General features: G+C 42.5%; 1 protein-coding gene across 1 annotated transcript in view; it reads left to right on the forward strand.

Moving 5' to 3' along the window:
• Positions 1-239: 239 nt before the first annotated feature.
• Positions 240-21037, forward strand: part of TSPAN9 (tetraspanin 9) — a 209514-nt gene continuing 188716 nt past the window's right edge. The window contains exon 1 of the mRNA XM_086759279.1: positions 240-534. The gene's annotated coding sequence lies outside the window, so the exon portion shown is untranslated. The remainder of the gene's footprint in view (positions 535-21037) is intronic.

Genomic DNA, 21037 nt, shown 5'->3' on the forward strand with positions numbered 1-21037 from the left:
CTGCCCCTGCCTTCGTGAAGCCAGAGGAGACGTTCGACTACAGGCCCCGCGGGGCAGAGGAGGCAGCCGAGAGGGGCAGGGGGTAACTGCCCCCAGCCCGGGCGCAGGCCTCTCCAGCACCGGGAAGCTGCAGGCGCTGGATGGCCCCGGGGACTACCCGCGGGTGTTCCGGGGGGCTGCTGTGGCGTGCGTGGGCGGCGCCGGGAGTGGGGCGGGCCCCGGACAAGCAGGCTCCAGGCAGAGCTCTCAGAAAGGGGATCTGGTGCGGTTTAGCGGCGGCTTCCTCCTCCGGGCTCAGCCGGGCCGACTCCTGGCGGCCTGAGGCGCACTGGGGAACTGGGCCGGCAGAGCTCCGGCCCTCCTTTGTGGGGCCAGAGCCTCCCCTGGGCAACACTCTCAGCTCCTTCCCGCTCGGTAGCGCCAGTCCGAGCCCCTCCTCCCGTTTCCGCTGGCAGTAGCTGGAGCCGTGTCCTGTCGTGCCTTCGTAGCTCCCCTACCACTCGGCCCCATCCGGCCCGGCGAACGGACGCGCGGGTGAGACCCGGCCCCACGGGGGCTGGTGGGGGCGGTGGAAACTTGGGGGTGCTTCCTGGCCATGGGAGATGGCGGGGAGGGGGGGAGGGGCCAGGGGGCCGCCAGCCGGCGGCGCTGGGGAACGGCGGCGTCCTGGTGGGCGGGCTGGGGGAGCGGGAGGCTGGGGGGGCTAAGGGCTATGTGGTGATAACAGTAGTGTCCCCCCCCCCGGCCCGTCTGTATAATTTTTGCGGAAACAGGAAAGTTGGTTCGGAGAGGTGTGACGAGCTCGGCGGCATCTGCGTACGCGGTCCTGCTCTCCACCGGAGAGCTGGCGTTGCCCATCCGTCAGGGGAGCAGATGGCTGCGGCCAGGGGTTTCTCCCAGCCGCCTGGGAAAACACGCCTGCAACGGCGCAGCTTGCGGGCGGGGGGCTTCCTTTCTCCTTTCCTTGTACCCTCCCCCGAGGCTGCAGCCGGGCGTGAGGGCACCGAGCCTTGGATGGGTGGGAAGCGGAGAAGCCCCCTCAGCGGGCACAGCACGCGTGGGACTCCGGGAGGGAAGCCCGAGTGGCAAGGCTGCGGGCCAGGAGGCAGTGGAGGAGCCAGCCAATGGGCTGACAGCCGCCCTCAGAGCTGGTGCCGGCGGTTCCTGCCTTTTTGTGTAAAACTTGACTCCAACTTTGCCTTTTCCTGTTCGAGCTTTTGGAAGCTTTTATTGAATCTTGGATATCGGCCTGTCACCGTGCTCCTGACGGGAGGTGGGAGCTCTGTGAGCTCTACCTCTCTCAAAAAGGCTTTCAGCTCTGGAGATTTCAGATGGGCAGCAAGGAGGACCTGTGGTATGGGTATGCAATGTTAGAGGAGAAAGTAGATTACAAGGGTCGATGAAGCTGCATTTCTTTGCTTAGTCCTTTTATCAACTCCTTTTTTTTTTTTTTTTTTTTTTTTTTTTTTCCCTGTGGTTTTACTCTGCATGGTTTTGTGGTTTGAAGGACAGGGCTAAGAATGGGGAAACCTGAATTTCCTTCCTATCTGCACTGAATGTGTTTTAAGACTTTAGGGTAAGTCATCTGGGATATGACTGGGAAAAAGTTGGATATTGTCTGGAACAAGCATGAAAGTCAAATTACACAGCTTGTTTGTGCTATTGCACCTAGGTGGACCTAAACTTTACCTATGGATGCCAAAAGTTAATATACTACTATAGCAAAGTTCTTAGTAACAGATGCCACAGGTAGTTTTAATGGTTTGTTTGTTAAGTTGATAGATGAAGTTCGTTCTAGCCAGGGCATAGCAAAGGATAATAGCCATTGAAGAAATGAATTCATATGAGTTATATCAGCATAGACTATGAGGCCATAGTTAGCACTCAGTAATTTAAAAAATATCAAAAGATAGATTATTAATGTGATGTGCACGAGGTTGATAACACCAAGGAAAAAAACCAGTCCTTGTAGTTCTATGCCGTTGGCTTCCATTTTGCATTTTTTCTGAGCTCCAGGAATGAAAACTGATGGAGCGAATGTAGTGTTTAACTCTGCATCCTTCCTTTTCATATTTTCAGACCTGTGCTGTTCAAATTGCAGATCTTACAGACAAGGTATTTTCTGTAACGGTGCTGTAGAACTCAGGGCAGATCTGGTTTCAGGCACCTACACTTTCTTTAAAACTAATTCTCATGAATAAAGCTGCATGAGAAGATCTTGAGGTTGGGATATAACTAATGCAGCATCATTTACATTATTCCAACAAAGCTCTGAAGTTAGAATGATCCTGTTCATCTCCCTTGAGGAGGGTAGAGGGTTAACTGGGAATGTCAGTGTTATCTTTGTTATTGTGGTTATATTAACAGAGAATAGCCGTCAGAGATACATATCCCACAGTCTTTGCTTTCCTTGCTATTTTAAGTTATTTTCTTTCTAAGCATGCCAAACCTCAGCCTGTCCATGAGGATATTTCCAACACAACTGTGTATTTTTAATGTTTAACCCCTACCTCCTCAATACACAAACTAAAACATTGCAATAAGAAAGTGAAACATGGGAACAGTGCAAAATAAAATAGCAAAACAACACTGGTTGGCAGATTTACTTTCACATTTGTGGCACATATGAAACTAGAATGTTTGCACTAGAGAATCCAAGACTTTGTCTTAGTGTTACCCTGTGAGAGCTGATATGGACCTTGGTCAGAAGGCTTGTTTTAGAAGCAGTATGTTAACATTCCTGTTACCCCTGGGTTTAACAATTGAAAACCCATCTCAGTTTTTCACTTTTGTCGTGTATTGTGTTATTTGCAAGTGACTGATGCCCCGTTAGTCTTCTACATTGCAAGAATGTCACTAAATTTATTGGTGCATAAAAAGAGACGAGAATGTTTTAAAGAAGCTGGGCTTGAGCCAGCAGTGCCCTGGAAGCAAAGGTGGCCAGCAATATGCAGGCCTATATTAATAAGACTGCAGCCAGTATACCAAGGGAAGTGATTATCTCCTGTATTTAGCATTTTTTTTTTTTAGACAGAGTCTAGAATACTGCATCTGGTGTTCTGCCCTCAGAGACAAGAAAGGTGTGGATAAACTGGAGCTAGTCCAGTGGAGGGCCAGTAAGACTATTGGAGGCCAAAGCATGTGTCATGAAACAGCTGGCCCTCGGTAAAGGGTAGGGAGCTGAGTGTGGTAACCCAGCTGGCAAGGCAGATGTCCCACTGGCTAGTGCCCCATCCCGTGGTACTAAGTCAGGCAGGCAGTGCCAAGCAAGGGTCTAGATAGCCAGGCAGGTTTGTGGTGATAAGGAAGGTCCAAGATCAAATTGAGACATGAATCAGATCAGGATCAGACCTAGTGATGGTAATTAATCTCAGACACAACCCAGTTATCACTGAGCAGTTCCATACTGATGTGGCATGTCGGAGATCAAGTGAGGAATCCCATGGGTCAGGGTGTGGATCAACACAGTCATGACCATACACAGACATGACTGGAGACAGGCACACCTACAATATAGCTTGTACAGGGACCAAAGACCAAAGGCAGAGCTAAAGTGGAGCCCCTGGGCCCATGGGCAGAGAGCGGAGGGGGAGGTACCAGGTGAGGCTAATCAAGGCCCTTAAAGGCCTTTCAGTGCACTTGGGACTTTGGTACACTATGAGGATCATAATACTGAGGGAACTGGGCTTTTTCAGCCTGGAGAAGACTTTGATAGGACCTATAGTAACCTTCCAGTACTTAAGAGAAGGCTATCAAGAAGACAGAGCTAGGCTGTTCACCTTGGTACATGGTGATTGGACTGAGAAAACAAATATAAGTTGAAACAAGAAGTTCACACCAGATATGATGAAAACCTTTTCTGCTATGAGGACAGTCAGATATTGGAACAGGGTGCCCATATGTGTTGTGCAATGTCTGTCCTCATAGGTTTTTCAAGACCAAAGTGGATAAAGTCCTGTTGTGATGTCATAGCTGACTCTATATAAAGTAGAGCAGGAGTGGAACTATATCATCTCCTCAGGCCTGCTCCAACACAAATTCTTTGGTCCTAAGATCAAGCAGCCATTTGACTTGAGAAGGAAGGAGGTGTGTAAAACTATGGCAGTACTTATAAGCACCAGAGATGAAGAAATGGAGAAAGATTTTTAGGATGGTGATGTGTTGCTAAGATACTTCGTAAAGGAATTTTTAAAAATGAAATTTAAAATTTTCTTCACTGTGCTAAGGGCTTATGCTGGAAAGATGTATGTAGGAAGGAGGGGGACTGAAGATACTTTGTATCTGAAAACTTGCTGTCATTTAGTGATTCTCAATGTACAAAGTGCCTTTTTAGTGGAACATCCCTTAAAGATGCTTTCTGGAATAGGTCAAGCTGTGTTCTTTCAAAATCCATGTAGGAAGTGTGATGACAATACAACATGGTGCTGAGCTTGGGAAAAGTCAGTGTATGATTGGGGAGGAGTTCTTTCCTTAGGGTCACCTTCTTTGACTCTGTAGAAAATAGAATAAACATGTTAGGATCAGCAGAACAGTTCCTCGTTTGTGGCATGGTTTTTAATGGACCTTCAGGTTGAGTCAATCCTGGTAGGACAAGCTTAGCAATACCCAGAGAATGTGAGTGGATCAAAAATAGGTCTTTGTCTTTTCCTCTGTACATGGTGGTGAAATTGTGGTAAAGTATGGATGTGTTGAGGAACTACCTTCTCTTCACTCAACACAATGCATGTATAATTTAATTTTGAGGAGAAGTGCTTACTGGGAAGATACAAATTTTTGTATATTTTGCTCAGAGACTTTCTGCTGCTTATTGTAGCCTCTCTCAGATGAAACTTGCTTTGCTGAATGTCAGTGCTATGTTTCCTGGGAAAAAAAACCCATGAAATCAGTCTCGTGGATCACTTCCTGTGGTTCAGTGGCATACTTTCTGTGGTGTATTTGTAATGAGGCAGAATGTTGTTCTCCAGTGAAAGATGTTGGATGCCTTCCTCATTGCACAGGTATTTCTGAGGAAGTCATGCATCTCTGTGAGTTGTCTATTGCCACAGTTAGACAGCATTGTGCTTCAGTTGTCTTTCAGCCCAAACCTCACCTTTCTTTCTCAGCCTGCTTTTGAAAGCACTTCCTCTTCAGGCTCTGTTAAACTGTTTCTTCAGGTATTCCAAGCACTTGCATTCATTGCTGTCAAAGATAAATCTTGAGGGCTAGAGTTTATAGAATTAGGCATGATCCTTGGGTAGAGCCCTGCTGCTTTTGCCTTGACTGCAAGCACAGTAAAACAGGAGACATCTGACCTCCGTGCTTCACACAGAAGAAAGAACAGATAGGAAATGTGGGAACCCCAGTAGGTAATGAACTGCACTTTGATGACAGTGAGATGTATTGCGCTGTCAAACTGCCTGTTGAGAAGGGGTGGAAAAAATCCTATTGTTGAAAAGCTTTTAAAATAATGGATATAAAACAGATAGGCATGTTCTGAGGGTAGCTCCAGGGAGATGAGGCAGACTAAATCATAAACACATGCTCCAATAAGCCTTTAAATGGACAAAGATATTAATTAAGCTTAGCATTTCTTTGCAGTGATGTGAATATGATGTTGTGATAATATGATAACACTAAAGTAATAACATCAGTTTAAAAGATTTGAAGTTTGTATTAATCTTTGTTTAAGAAGGCATAACAGGAAATTTTTTCTTATTTAAGTTCTTTTGAAAGCACTTTTTCCTTTTACTGTCAGAGTTCTCCTTTCTAATGCAAGCTCTGTCATGCTGTTCTAATGCCTGGTATTTCTGAAGGTGGAAGTGACTAATAGCTAGGGTGTTTATTTCCATGATCCCTGTTACAAATGCAAAAAAAAGGGAACAAACTGCATTAACTAGTGAGTAGCCGATTGTATTTCTGAGGCTGTCATTGCATATCTCTAGAATCAGCTGAACTGTGTGAACTGAGCTTTAGTTTCTACACTGATATTGTTAAAGTAGAGCTGCCCTTCCTGTGGACTGTTTTCACTGATTTGCAATTACTTGAACTGGGCTGTGTATACCCATAATAAGAATATGATGGAGTATATCAACTTCATGCAGGCATAGGACCACAAGAGCTGTATTATCCTTATGTGACATGTCTAGGGAGGAGGCAGGGCTGGACTGGAGAAGGAGCTCAGGTGGGAGTAAGTGAAAATGCAGGAGTCTTGAGAAGGCAGTAGGCTAAAAGAGAGGAAGTCTGTGCCCCTCCCCTGGGAGGAAGGTCTGAAAAGGAAGGATGAGGTGATACACTGAACAGAAAGCTGAAATGTCACACCTAAGAGATTTTAAGTAGACTGTCGTAGTTTATCCCTGCTCGGGACCAAGCTACAGAGTCTCTCACTCACTCCCCTCACCCTCTGAGGGAGTGGGGAAGAGATAATATAACAGAAGATTCCAGGTTTGAGATAAGGACAGGGAGAGATCATTCAAGTTACTAGTACAGGCAAAACAGACTTGACTTGGGAAAAAGTATTTATTATTAAAACCAAAGCAGGATAATGAGAAAGAGAATAAAAACAACTTGGCCTACCCTTCCCTTTTCCCAGGCTTAATTTAATTTCAATTATCTCTACATCCTTCCCCCTGCCCCGAGCGGCACGGGGGGGAAATAGGGGATGGGGTTATGGTCAGTTCATCACTTGTTGCTTTACGCTGCTCCTTCCTCATCTAGGGAAGAACTCCTCACATTCCTCCCACAGGCTACAGTCCTTTGTGAACTGCTCCGGCATGCATGATTTTTCCACGGGGTGCAGTCCTTCAGGAGTTGGCTGCCCCAGCATGGGCCCTCCACACGCCACAGCCTCCTTTGGGCGTCCCACACCTGTCCTGGTGTGGGGTCCTCCACGGGCTGCAGGTGGATCTCTGCTTCTCCGTGGACCTCCATGAGCTGCAGGGGGACAGCATGCTTCACCATGGGCTGCATCACAGGCTGCAGGGGAATTCTGGGCAGGAGCTGCATTACTCCTCCCCCTCCTTCTTCACTGACCTTGGCGTCTGCAGCTGTTCCTCTCACAAAAAAATTCTTCACAACCAGCTCAGGCAGACATCTCTCAGGTTTTCCTCACATCTCCTCTCTTCACTTCTTCTGGCCAGGCTGGGCCAAGTTGGGCCCAGACAGCAGCCTGGTGGGAGGCTGGAGGGTGAGGGCTGCAAGGCCCACAGGGCTCATGCTTCCCCCTCACTGCCCCTTTAGCTTCATCACTTCTTCTTTCTTGCCCTCCCGTCCTCCTGTTTTTTCCCTTCTAAAATACATTGTCGCAGAGGTGTTATCAGGGAACATTCCATCACCAATTGGCTCGGCCCTGGCCGAGCCCTAGACTTGGCCAAGTTCACTGGACAAAGGGGAAACTTCTACCAGCTTCTTACAGAAGCTGCCACTGTAGCTCCCCCTACTACATAAAACCAACACAGAGACTTAGGTCAATCTTGTGAGTCTGTCCTGGGGAACAGGGATCAGCTGGCATCCTAGAGAGCAGAGGGCTCTCTGAACTCTCCTGTATTTGGTGTCCTTCAAGTTCACTCCTAACTAAAGTAATTTGACCTGAAGCATTGAGGGAGGCCGAGCTTGAAGTTGAAGGAATCCTGGGTTTATGACAGTAATGGGAAGGACTCGTAGGAGAGAAAATGTTGTTGCAAACCCAGAGAAGTAGTACTTTCTGATATGAGTCCGATTTTTTTTTTTTTTTTTTAATCTATGTTCAGAGGTTGCACTGTTCTTTATAACCTCTAAGTAATTGTTACTAATTTCCAAATGAATATTACTATAGAGGGTCAAGGCCTGAGAATACAGCATTGCAATATTCTAGTGTCTGACCAAAGTTCCTGCAATGGTAGTGAATGCTGTCTCCTCAAGTGCTTTATGGTGTTATGTTGACAAACTTTTTATGGTGATTGCAGCCATACTTGAAACTCATGTTGAGCATAGGCAAGGAGAATTTCTGCTTGGATTTGCTCATTTCTAAAGGCTGAATAATACAATAATGCCTTTGAAAGTATATTTTCCTTTTTCTGTGTCTATTGCTGTTTTTTACCCATAACTCTACATACGGTTCAGTGTAATGTGGTTCTACCCAGGATATTCAGCTAGCTTTATTTTGAACAATTCTTTGCTTTCTCAGATATGTACTTATCCCAAAAAGAGGTTTGCATTGCATTTTATGTTAAGACTGTAACCGTATGTGAATGAAGGTTATTACTTTGCCCTGTTTGAAGAAAGTGCAGCTGAAGTTATGAAGGATCGAAAGCAACGTTCTAAGAATGTCTAGCATGTTGTTTCCACTTGACAGTGTGCAGGGTATTGTTTATATGTATTTGTATACATATGGACAAACTACCATCAGGGGAATGGGATAATGGCTCTGACAATAGAAGAGGTGTGTACTAACAAACAGATAGGAGCACATCTCCTTGTAAAATAAAAAACTAAATGGCTGGCTTAAAAGCCTGTAAAGGAAACCTTCCAAATATAAATATTTCAAAGTGATTCTCTTTCATACAGCAGAGCTTTTGGATCTCTCCTCTGCTGCTGTGCTGTCTCACAAAGTTTTGCCAAGTAACAGTGGCTCTGAGTATTAAAAAGGCCCTGGCTGATCTATTTCCCAGCAATGGAGAAAGTGGCAGGACAGGAAAGACTTTTCCATTTCATAGCACCTGGGACACTTACTAATAGCAGCAGAGGTAGCTATGCGGAGCTTATAAATTGTGCAGATACCTGTTGCTGAGCTATTTAGTGCCATGTAAGATGAAGAGCAAGGGGGAAAAACTGCAACTCTAGAAAAATTTCCAACTTATTCCCCTCACAATCACTCAGGATGGAAGAGGAGCTGGATCCTGCACTATGAAGCTTCTCCTGTTTCAAGTGGGTAACAGGGAAGACCCAGGACAGTATTTCAGGTGAATGTGATTGTTGATTAGGATAAGAAAGCCATGGTAAATGTAATTGCTGGGACCAGTGATCCATAGGGGGATATGAAAGAGGGGAAGAGACTTCATTGTGAACAGGAGCTTTTTGGAAGTGTTCTCTATTTTAAATATAGAAGGCAAAGTGAAAAGGACTGTGAAGCAGAGAAGGGATCTTCTAGGGAGAACCAGGAGGACAACATGAGAACAGAAAGAGAGTCTTAAGTTCTCACATTGATGTGAATTCGTTTGTGTTGCTTTTCAGTTTTCCAAGTTCCATGTTGTTCCACCATTTCTTTGTGGGCTGGTTAACACAAAATATCTCGCAAGATTTATACAATTAGCTGTCCTCTTTTCATTCTATTTTTCTGTAAATAATGTCTCAAGACATCTTTTTTCAAAACAATTTTACCTGAAAAATTCACCTTCATTAGGTTCTTTCTCTTTTTAACTCTTAGGGTTTTCTTTTCTTACTCCACCAGTTTCCCTACTTTCCAGGGACCCCCAGCCAATCTCTATTATGTCTTGCTTTCCTTTATGAAAGCAAAAAGTCCTGCTTGTATCTCATCATAGCTTGGTTTCCCCAGCTATGTGTTCTCCATCTTCAGCTCTTCCTTCTCATTCTGTTCTGCATTGTTTCGTCTTTGAAGAGCTGAGGAAGTTCATTCTATGTTAAGAGAACCACACATTCTGTTTTGCTGTCTGTAGTCCATTTCTTTCTCGCTGTTTTTATATTAAACCACAACAGGGGAAACAAAGCTAGTCATTTACATATGCAACTGTTTTTTCTAAACTGCTTTTTAAAGAGATTTAAAGAGAAATGTTGCTTTGTGCAGGAATCTCCACCTTTCTTCCTGCTTTAGCAAATTGTATTTAATTGCTCTTTTTTTTTAAAAAAGAAAACTTAAACTTGAAAGTCACTTCTCAAAATCTTCTTACGGCATTTGTCTTTTTTTTTTGGAGCTGCTAAGGCATCCCTCTCCTTTACTCTTAAGAGGCACTGAGAGTTACGTTCTTTGCTCTATGTTCCTCTCAAGTCAGTAGAAGAAGATAGCTATCAATCTGTTTCTGCTTGGATCACTAGACAGCCCTGTTACTCTTTCAAAGATCTGAAAGATGTTAGAGATGTAGGTTTTAATTTTATTAATAAAATACGCTCATCCCATGCTTCAGGTACGGCAAACTCAAAACCGTCAGTGACAGCCAAAGTAGGTATTTACGTGGTACTGATGACATTAGTCCAAAGCATCCATTTACAAAAGCAAACAGGCTTTGCTTGCTCTTGGGATATGATTTGAGGAGCTGAAAGACAAGTGTGCTTTATTTTAGAGGACCAAGTGTAGTGATGAACCCAACATTTATCGTGAGATAAATGCCTACCAATCACTGAGCTTTCTAGAAGAGAAAAGATCTACTTTTTTTTTCCTAGATTTTGCTAGCCGTCATGTTATTGGACTACTGGTTTGGAAGGCAGCCCTGTTTCCTGACCTACTTCTGCTGTGGGCAGTGGATTGGACAGATTGCCTGGCTGTTGAGTACATATCCCCACTCATACAGACAGCAAGGTGAAGGATACAAGTTTTTGGAGGATTCACAGGATGTCTATTCCTTGCATCATCATTTGTTGCAACAACCTTGTACCTACCTGAGCCCTGCAGTGAATCTTGAGGACCATGACCTGAGCTCTGCAGTTGCATCTGTCTATGAATTTTTGTCTCACCGGTTGTTGTCTGATTCTTCTTTCTTTGAGTTTGTGATCAACATTTACCTTGGTCCTCTTTCCTCTAACAGTTTTCTTGCAAGCCTTTGATTTTCCTTAATTTTACGGTTATAGACCAGGCTTATGTCAAGGGAAGCAGTGTACCTGTGATGATGCTGCTACCTGGCACTGGATTACATGACTATAAGGACTTCTTTCAGACCATTTCTGCCTTTGCCTACAGATCATGCTGTGTTCAAAACAGGCTTAGACCAGTGGTGAATGAAGTCAGTCTTTAAATGTAGTTGACGGCATACTGTGTATGGCATCAGTTTGACTAACTAGCCAACATCTGTGCAGTGGGACTTTGAGAAACTTTTAATAAAATTTAATAATTAATTTTTTTTTTTTTTTTTTTTGCTAAGCCACGTTTTACTTCAATATGGTTAATTCAGTTGCTGAAATAAAGTTGTCTCTTGTGTCTCTGGGAGCTGGGTTGGTTGATTGCCTGCATGTGCTTGACGTAGAGCCTGACATTAATGATGAGCCTAGTGTTCATGTAGTATTAGTTCACTTTATGGAAGATGTCTAGAACTGATGTGTATGATATGTTGAAGTGTCCATGTGGTCCAGCAGGTATAGTAAATAAACTGTGTGAACTCCGAAATCAGCAAGACTTTCTCTTGGCAACAAAGACAGTGGTTAATTTGAGGTAAATTAATTCTTTAAACTGAATGTGAAAAGACTGAAGATGAAGGCAACTAATTAGCTCCGTGTTTACTGTTCTGAAATGGACAGTAGTTTTGAAAACACTGTTCTTGAAATCGAGTTTTTGCATCCACCTTTGAAAATGCTGTAAATGGGAAATCTGAAAACATCTAGAAATTAATTATTATCTCGTAAATATACTTGAGTACTTTTTGTGACTTCCAGAGTCTGGAAACAGTGTTTTAGAATCTTGCGTGATACAGTGAGGCAGGCTAGGGGAAAGCATTAATTTAAAAACCACCACCAACAATGTAATAATGGAAACATTTCTTTTGACCACGTTCAGTGAATAATCACATGTTTTTCATAATCAGCCTGTACTTTTTGTATGCAGCTGCAGTAATTTTTATGGGGTTTTAAACATTGGAGATGATACTGTTCTGTGTCTCTCCTCCATATGGTTGGAGGAAGTCCTGGTCTCTCTTCTTAATTTGCTATTTTTGCAGCACCCTTCCAACACTGGAGTGGTGCTTTTACAGCCCTGAAAGTACCAGTGTTAATTGGAGAGTGATGTGATTTATGTTGTTTGGTTTTGTGTGATTTTCGCTCCAGCAGTGGTTTATTGTTCTAGAAACAAAGATAAGACCAGTCAGAAAGTGGGACTAGTGCACGAGAGTTAAGCAGGAAAGATCTTGCTTAATTACTGTTCTTGCTGCTGTAAATAGATCATCGGGTGTCTTGGTGATGATAGGGGACCTAAATGCAAAGGGGAAGAAGCATTGGATTTTTCTGACTAGTATTTCTGACTTGACACACGAGTTTTACTTTTCCCCTTAATATGTTTTCCCTTCAGCTTCTATGAGTCTGTTTTAATATTTTGCTTATTGTAATTATTTAAATTTGAGTGCATGTGAGATCAATATATTACACTCTAGAGTCTAGTGTTTAGACTTACTACTTTTGTTCAGAAGCAGATGGGTTTTCACATAACTTTCCATGTCTCTGTTTCCCGCCCCATGCCCCCATCTCTCCTTTCTGTCCTCTTGAGGTAATTATGTCTGTGATGGGAGGTGGGTCTAAAAGGCAACAAAGTTCGCTTTGGTCTTCTTGGGCTCTCTAGGTTTGATCTGCTACTTTTCCAGTGGTGTACATCCGATTGCCTCAAGTGAAAAAGATCTCTGTGAAGGATACTTAGATTCTATCGATCTGATCTTTAACACTGTTTGCATTGACATTAAGGGGAGATGAGTTGGACCAACAGTGAGCCCTTATGAAACCTGCTTGTGATCTGTTATTTTCTTGCCACAAATGCAGAGAGAGTCCAGAGTAACATGGTTGTTGTTGGAGTTGTCTCTGAGTGCTGTTGTAAGTACCCAAGAAAATGTAACAGAGGAGGACAGCAATCCTCTTCATTATATCTAAATATTATTCTTCGTCTGTTTTCTTAGCTGTCTCTGACATTTGAAGGGAAGGTAAGCAGGGAAGAACCAAACAGGGTTCCTACTGATAGTACTTTGATTATTCCGTATGAGTTTTGTCCTTTTGTGCAAGTGTAATTTTATAATCAGACTTGGAAGAATAGACTCGTCTTGAAGGGACCCATTGTTACCCTTGCATTTGGTGTCCTAATACAGGCTGTGGGCCTATTGCTTTGTGTTTTTATGGACCCTACGTTCTTCAGGGATCTAGCCTTGACTAAGAAGCAAGTGGGAAATGTGGTACTGCTTACCTTTCATTGTTTTTCTGACGTAGTAGAGAAAGCAACTTTTGGCCCTTCAGGGAAAGGAAAGGTTAGACCCACCTTTCTGCTGAACACCACATGTTCTGGCAAAGGCTGCAAGGAGTGCAGCTTGGTAGGTCCTAGCAGTGCGAGCAGCAGAGATATAATAGTCCACTCGTGCACTTGGCTTGTCAAGGATTGTTGCATTCTTCTGTGCTGCTTGTATAAAACTTTTAAAGACAACTGCAAACAAAGAACATCTACTATTGTACACTTTGGGATGAGTAATGAGAAATTATGGTCTGTGAAGGAAAAAAATCTTCCTGCAATTAGAAAAGGCAAATAACATATTAGGTGAGGCTAAGAAAAAGAAATGCTGAAACTTTCATTTGCTCTTGTGTAAATCATCATTACAAGTGATGCCACACAATCACTCAGTCTTGGGAATATGGCAAAGATAAATTGAACATGGGATACTGTTTATATAAGGGAGAATTGAGAGATATACTGAGAGGGATTTTTCAGTGTCAAGGCAGTACCTCTGTTGTCATACTGCTGTGGAAAATTTCACTTGTAGGACTTGCATGTTTCTGAGAGCAAAAATTAGTAATAATGTATTAATGTATTAAAAGGAGGTGTACAACTAGCTTAAAATTGATACATTTGCATTATACATTTTAAAATCTATACATTGAACATGAACAGCTTCTGCATATTTCTGTTGCAAGAGAAAGAATGAAGAGATAGTTGTGGAATGTTAGACATTGATACAGGTAACATCTGTGTGGTAGGTGAGACAGTGTTACAGTATGTAAGATAAAGAACCTATAAAATTTAATACTGTAGAAAAGCCTCAGCTTAGGCATAAAATGTCTCTCCTGCTGCTGTGTGTTTACATCTTGCAATGATTTTTTTGATTACTTTTTGCATGTGTGTGATGATCTGAATCATACCAAATAGTGCTCTGCTGATTCCTGTATTCTAGGAAAGCTGTGTGCTACTCTTGGGTTATGGAATACACCAGGGAAAGGATAGTTTGGGAAACTTGAAATGGTTGTTATTTGTTCCAGGACTTTTCTTTCTGTTCATCCTTGTGCCACTTGAAATGATTGCTCTTTCGTCTTGTTTCCACCCCTTTAATTTCTGCAGTATTAGATTTTAATGTAACATTAACTATAATGTTTAAACTACCTTATGTTATGAAATTGACAATTCCCACAGCAGCCTTAACTCTGCCCCTAGGAGAGAAAGCATGTCAAGTGAGTATCTTAAGTTACACCATTATGTAGCACTGGGCACTAGTTTGTACTTGTTTGGCAAATATTTACATTTCAGACCTGGTCCAAGTCCATGGCGGTGTTGAAATATCATATGCTAATTATGCTAAATGATCAAATTACGCTGTTAAATGGGCATAGGCTTGATTCCTAGAATGCTCATCTGTGAATCACATCATCAAGGAGTACAAAAGCATCCACATCCCTCAGAGAGAGAAGATAGAGTATTTCAAACATTTTTCTTGCATGCGTGGTAATATGCAATTTTCTCCCCTTTCCATTATGTTACTGAAATTGCTTTCAGAGAAGATTGAAAAATTAGTATTTTGTCTCTAATGGAGGTCTAGAAACTACCTCACTTTCTTTACCTTACTGATCAGTGTTAGCTATGGGATTTTAGATACCCTGTAATTCAAGGATTTTCTTTTCAAAAGTGCCAATTTCTGCTAAGATAGGACTTTGTCGTGCTGAGTAGAATAGGAAGTGTGCTTTTTGATTTCTGTGAAACATACTTATGCATATTAATAAGCTTGCCAGACTTGAATTTCTGGTATCTGAACAATACATTTGTTGTTAAAATAAAATGATTGAATGCCTTGCTAACATGTGGTGTTGAAGTTGAGTGCAATACTCCTACTTATCACTCAAAATTAAATACAGTGTATTGCAAAAGCTCTTGTAGGAAACTACTCAGCAGAGAAGTCAACGCTAGATGATTAGTGGAGATGGTCTTCAGTTATGTCTTAAAACCACCACTTACTGTGGTTTTTGGTTGTTTTTTTTTTTTTTTTTAAATGTCTGTAAAGCCCTAATTGGGGCTGTTGGCATTGGCCTTCAGCCAGGCCAGAGTAATTTTGTTTACAGGGGTCTCTGTTTTAAACTGAATTCTGAGACGTCGAGGCAGAACTGTAAATTATTCGGTCCAGTAAGTTACTAATATGATATAGCTAAGCTTTAATGTGCCATAAACTTAAATCTCCATGTATGAGAGCACCTCGCTGGCAAAAGATAAAGTGGTTACGGGGAAAATAAAATTATTTGTCCCAGGCATATTTTTAAGACTTAATTGCTGGCTCTTCTCAGGTTGCTTGAACCTGCAATATTTGCCCCCATAATTGATTAACTTAAGAGGTTCTCTTTGGTACTGCCACTATCGCCTAGAAAACATGCTTTCTTACTACTTCTGCTCCCTTGGAATATCGGATTTATGACTGTCTCCCACAGGTAGATTTTTATGTAAATTTTTTAATATGGAGAAAAATCTGCACTTGAGTCTTCAGTGACATGTATAACCAAAAATCTCTTTATGAATGATGAGGAGGGACTGTCTCTTAATCACTTGTCATGTGAGAGAAGGCATGGAGGAATGTGATCATTGATGGAGCATCATTTTCTGCTCTTCCTTAGCTTGTTGTCCCTGTTGCTTGTCACCAAGCTCCCGCAGAGCTGCAGTCCCCAGCTGCCTTCTGTACAGCAGTTCGTGAGCATGACTGCTCTGAAAGCAATTAGTGGATGCTTCTCTCCTGTCTGAGCTCGTCCATGGTACATGTTTTGTTGCATGCAGCATATTGTCTGCATCTCTGTGAAATGGAGAGGCCTCATTTTTATTAGTGAGATGTATATGTTCATATGCTAGCCTACTGGACAGCTGTGAACTAAATTCAGTTTCTTAAAGCAGTAGTTTTCAGTCTTTCTATTATCAAACCTGGAGGCTACACTAATACAAACTTACTTTGAACTTTGATTTTTCAGCTACTGTATTTAAATTCATGACCCAGCTGTTCACGTCTGCTCTGCACATCATGCTCGTGCTGCTCAGCTCCAGAGAGGCTATGTATGGTTAGGTGTATTTGTCTTAAGGAACCGAGAAAATGAACTTATAAGAGCACCAAAACTTTCATTATCAATGGATGTCGTAGTTGAGCCTCAGTCCGGGCCAAGACTATGCAGTGTCTCTCTCTCTCTCTCCCCCCACCCTCCGAGGAAATAGGAAGAGATAATATAAGGGAAAAAAAAGGCTTGAGGTTTGAGATAAGGACAGGGAGAAATCCTTGAAGTTACCGTTACAGGCAAAACAGACTCAACCTGGGGGAAACTATTCATTTATTGCTAAAAACCAGCAGGACAGTGAGAAAGAGAACAAGATAACCTCCCCCCACCCCTCCCTTTCCCGGGCTTAACATTATCTGTACTACCTTCTCCCCACTGAGCAGCACAGGGGGAAAGAGGGAGTGGGGGTTGTGGTCAGTTCATCACACGTTGTTCTATGCCGCTGCTTCGTCATCGGGGGAAGAACTCTTTTCATTCCTCCCCTGCTCCATCGTGGGATCCCACCCACGGGCCACAGTCCTTTGTGAAACTGCTCCAGCGTGGGTCATCTGTTCCACAGGGTGCAGTACCTCCAAAACAGCTGCCCCAGTGCAGGCCCTCCACAGGCCACAGCCTCCTTCAGGCATCCACCTGCCCCAGTGTGGGGTCCTCCACGGGCAGCAGGTGGATCTCTGTTCCTCCGTGGGCCTCCATGGGCTGCAGGGGAACAGCCTGCTCCACCATGGTCATCACCACCGGCTGCAGGGGAATTCTGGGCAGGAGCTGCATTACTCCTCCCCCTCCTTCACTGACCTTGGCGTCTGCAGTCGTTCCTCTCACAAGAAAAATTCTTCACAACAGGCAGGCAGACGCCTCTCAGGTTCTCTTCCCATCTCATCTCCTCTCCACTTCTTACAGCCGGGCTGGGCTGAGTCGGCCCCAGTTGGCTGCCCAGCAGGAGGCCAGAGGGTGAGGCCTGCAAGGCTAGCGCTTCCCCCTCTCTGCCCCCGCTCAGCTTCTTCACATCATCTCTCTTTTTTTTTTTTTTTCCTGTTTTCCACTTCTTAAACACATTATTGCAGAGGCGTTATCAGGGATTATTCTGCTACCAATCGGCTTGGCCCTGGCCAGCAGCAGGTCCGCCCTAGGCCTGGCTGAGTCCACTGAGCAAAGGGGAGCAACTTCTAGCAGCTTCTTCCAGAAGCTCCCACTGCAGCCCCCCTTCACTAAACAAAACCAGAACAGTGGATTATTTATTTCTTTTTATTCTTTTGCGTAAAGCTGTTGCCTTTACAATCCCTGAAAAAATTCCTTCAGTGTAGGGGTGACCTATCTGTAGCTCCTTGTAGATGTAGGTGGGAATTGCACTACTTTCCTTGCTAGTAGCCCTGATCTCCTCCATCGTTTTCAAATGGATACCTATGTCACTCAGGAGAAGCATTTGTAGTATCACCGAGGTTAGAGATGGCGATGAGGGGAGAACATTAAACTTTCCAGCTCTGTGTAGAGCCAATATCAAATTGCTTCCTATTAATGTGTTTCCTGGCACTTGGCTTCTGTTGCTGCAGATTTTCAGGCACCTGGGTGCCCCTCAGGCAGCTAAGTTTCCCCCCAAGTGGAAGTATGGAAGTCTTTTCTTGATATACTCCATACTTTTTTAATAGTGTATCATTATGGACTGTAGAAGTCATTGCCAGGCTTTTGCCAAACTCATTTCTTGGACTGATGGTTCAGTGCTGTTGAAAAAAAGTTGACGATATATGTAGTTAATAAGAATAGCCATTAATCCTAGTTCTTTCTCTTCTATAGAGTTAATTAATCACTTTTCCCCTTAGTGTTCCTACCATTGCAGTACTGGGAGGCTGTTAGCTTGTACTCAGCCCTGTGCTATTCTTGACTAAACTATGCTACTCAGCTGTTTTATCTTTTCCATTATGCCAGTTCCTTCACTGCCTGCCTATATATTGCCCTCAGACTGACATGGAGATTAATTGACCTAGTATTGTAGAATTTTTCCTGTTTTGAAGTCCTCACTCCAGGAATGTTTAAGAAGGAAAATAGTGGAATTGGGAAACAAATAGTTAGCTAGGATTTGGTGTACAACATCTGAGGACAGAGAACACAAAGCAGTGCCATTAATGGGAAAAGTATAACATAAATGAACTATTGCTATATAGAGCTCAGGATGGGAGAGATGGAAAGTATTTCCTCTAGTTTACCATCAGTAGTGGATTTCAGAGGCTCATAGAGAGATTCCCCAAAGTAACTCATCAGGAAACTTCTTTTTCTAAGTGGACTGCAAATCCCTGACCCTTATCTGATTCAATTATTTGATTGAATTGACAGTTGATAAACCTATTTGAATTTTGATAAGGTATTCAGTACAAAGCCAGGCAATAAAGTCAATGGAAACTCAAAGACATACCAACGGACAAAAGCTTGTCACATGGGCAAGGAGGAGGATAAGCAGCAAACATTTTGAGCATGCCTATTCGATGCTATGCAAGATTGCTAAAATTTTAACTCAAGGTTGCTAGCATTTAGTTTGCATTTGTATATTTATTTTTACCTTCTGTTCTAGGGACAAGCATTAAGTCAGGCTTGACTGTACATTGCTGGCAGTGGTAAAAATGATGGAAGATGCTGTGGGCATGGAGAGAGTGAAGCGTGCATGGCTGAGAACAGAAACGTAATTTGGTGCCTGTGACTCTGAGCAGGACAGATAACACAGACTTGTGAGAAGCAGTTGCAAAAGCACTAACTCATCCTTACAGAAAAGTTAGTTTGAATTTGAGTAGAATGTAAGCTTAAAGCACAATGAGACTTTGTGGGGTCTCTCACTCTGACATGACCAATCACGCATAGAGTGTTGACACTGTAGTTACTTTGGATTGTTCTCAGCCTAAGCAAGCTGAAGGATGATGGACTTGTCACACAACGCTGCTGAAAATAAGTAGGATGTTAATACTAGTTGTTGGACAAAACTCCTATCGTGGCATGTCCTATGATGTGCTATGTAATGAAGACTTAAACTGGCAAAGAGCTAGTGTCAAGGCATGTACTTTTTAAACGCTTCCTGCTTTTGTATTTTCATGTAAGTGCTTCCTTTGATAGCAGCACAGAACAATACACAGATTAAACTCTGTTTTTTTGTGGGTGGTTTGTTTTTTTTTTTTAAACAATTGTTACTTGTTCAGGAACAGTGGCTTACAGTTGGCTAGTACCAGTCATCTACAACTAGTGAATGAGGGTGCAGTTGAGGGAATCCAGCCAAGCTCAGACAAATACCTTTTTGTTAAAGCATCCATAGCTACCCAATTTGAAATGTATTAAATGAGGTTGATGAACCTTAGATAAATAAGAAAATAGTACCAGTATGTGGAAAGAAATGGAAAGGCATGGAATTTTTTCTTTTTTAAGGGGAGGATGTGTAAAGAGAGAGAAGAAGACTAATCTTCAACATTTTTATAGGTTAAAATACTAAAACTGTTTAGTGACTTAGTCCACTTTTTGTTCTCTTTGCTTAGTTTACAGAAAGCTGGCTATATGTTTGTGTACCTTTGTTTCGAATTAACATCTGCTAATTCACCTTATACACTTTTATTTGCATTATCTAGTTCCATGGATACCCACTCAGAACAAACATATTAAATAAGTTCTTAAAATTGAAAATATATAGTATTATTATACATACTCTCCTATCCTTTAATATAGTAGTTTTCCAAGTTTCTTTGAAAGAAAGCTTTTGCTTGCTTTCTGTCAAAGAAGAGGTTCACTGAAACTCAAAGATGGGAAAAACAATGAAAGAAAATGGTGTTCTTTTCATACAGCATGTCATTATTATAGATTGTAAGTCATCATTAAAGCTGATGGTGGGGCTGTGAGTTTAGTACATTTAAAACAGTTTTGGGGTACATTTAGGTAATGAGTACCTAGATATAATACTCAAGAAATCCTACATGGAGAGGGATATTAAATGTTTGGTTTCAGCTGTTATGTCTATGCTTCACCTATTAAGTTAGGGATTTTCAAGTGGGAACAATTTCTCTCTTCACTGACTGCTGTGAGATTCTTGTCCCTTCCTGTGAGAGTATAGCACTCAGCATTTCAAGACTGCACATGATCTAATATTTTCTTAAGTGAAGCACCAGCAAGCTCTGTATCGTGATGTGTCTGCTCTGATCTGACCACAGTGCCTACAAATTTCCTGTCAAGGGACCAGTGAACTTCTGGTACTATAAGAATATGGCACATTAGTGTGTCACCATGTGACGGGAAGGTTGTTGCATGAGATTAGATGCATGTTTATTATTCAGCAAAAATTGAGGCATTTTCCTCCCACTTCAGTAACTTCTGTCATGCAATGGGAGTGCATTATGGGAGTGTCAGGAAAAAGAGTGAAAGGAAACAGGCTGCAGGCCCCTGGAGAATTAGTCTGCTCACAGCTGTGGGGCAGTCAAAAAAAAATGATGGGAAATGTCCTTTGGGTTAGATGAGTTGTTTTGTAAAAGTGAATGAGTGCCAGACTAGATGCTGCACTAACTCAGAGATTCCCAAAGGATGTTACATGTGCTAGTTGTGGTATCTGAGTATGCCCATGCAGTAGAATTTCATTATTATGCTGAGAATGTGCATAAAGCAGTAGCGCTGCTGTGAAAGTATGTAGCTGAGCAAAATGATTTTGAAACTTCTGTACTTGATGAAGTCTGTCTCCTCTACTTTAGAGACTTTGATGTTCCTATAAACATAGTTCTGTGTTTTAAAACTGTATTTATCTTTTGTCCTCCTAAATATTCAGCTGTGCTTCAGAGATCCAGGGTGCTTACTGTGATGTAATGCCTACTGCTGATACTGGTGTGAACAGCATAGAATTCTTTGACGTATTTCACAAAACTTGAACAAA

This window comes from Chlamydotis macqueenii, chromosome 1, assembly GCF_036417535.1.
Source record: "Chlamydotis macqueenii isolate bChlMac1 chromosome 1, bChlMac1.mat, whole genome shotgun sequence".
Lineage (NCBI taxonomy): Eukaryota > Metazoa > Chordata > Aves > Otidiformes > Otididae > Chlamydotis > Chlamydotis macqueenii.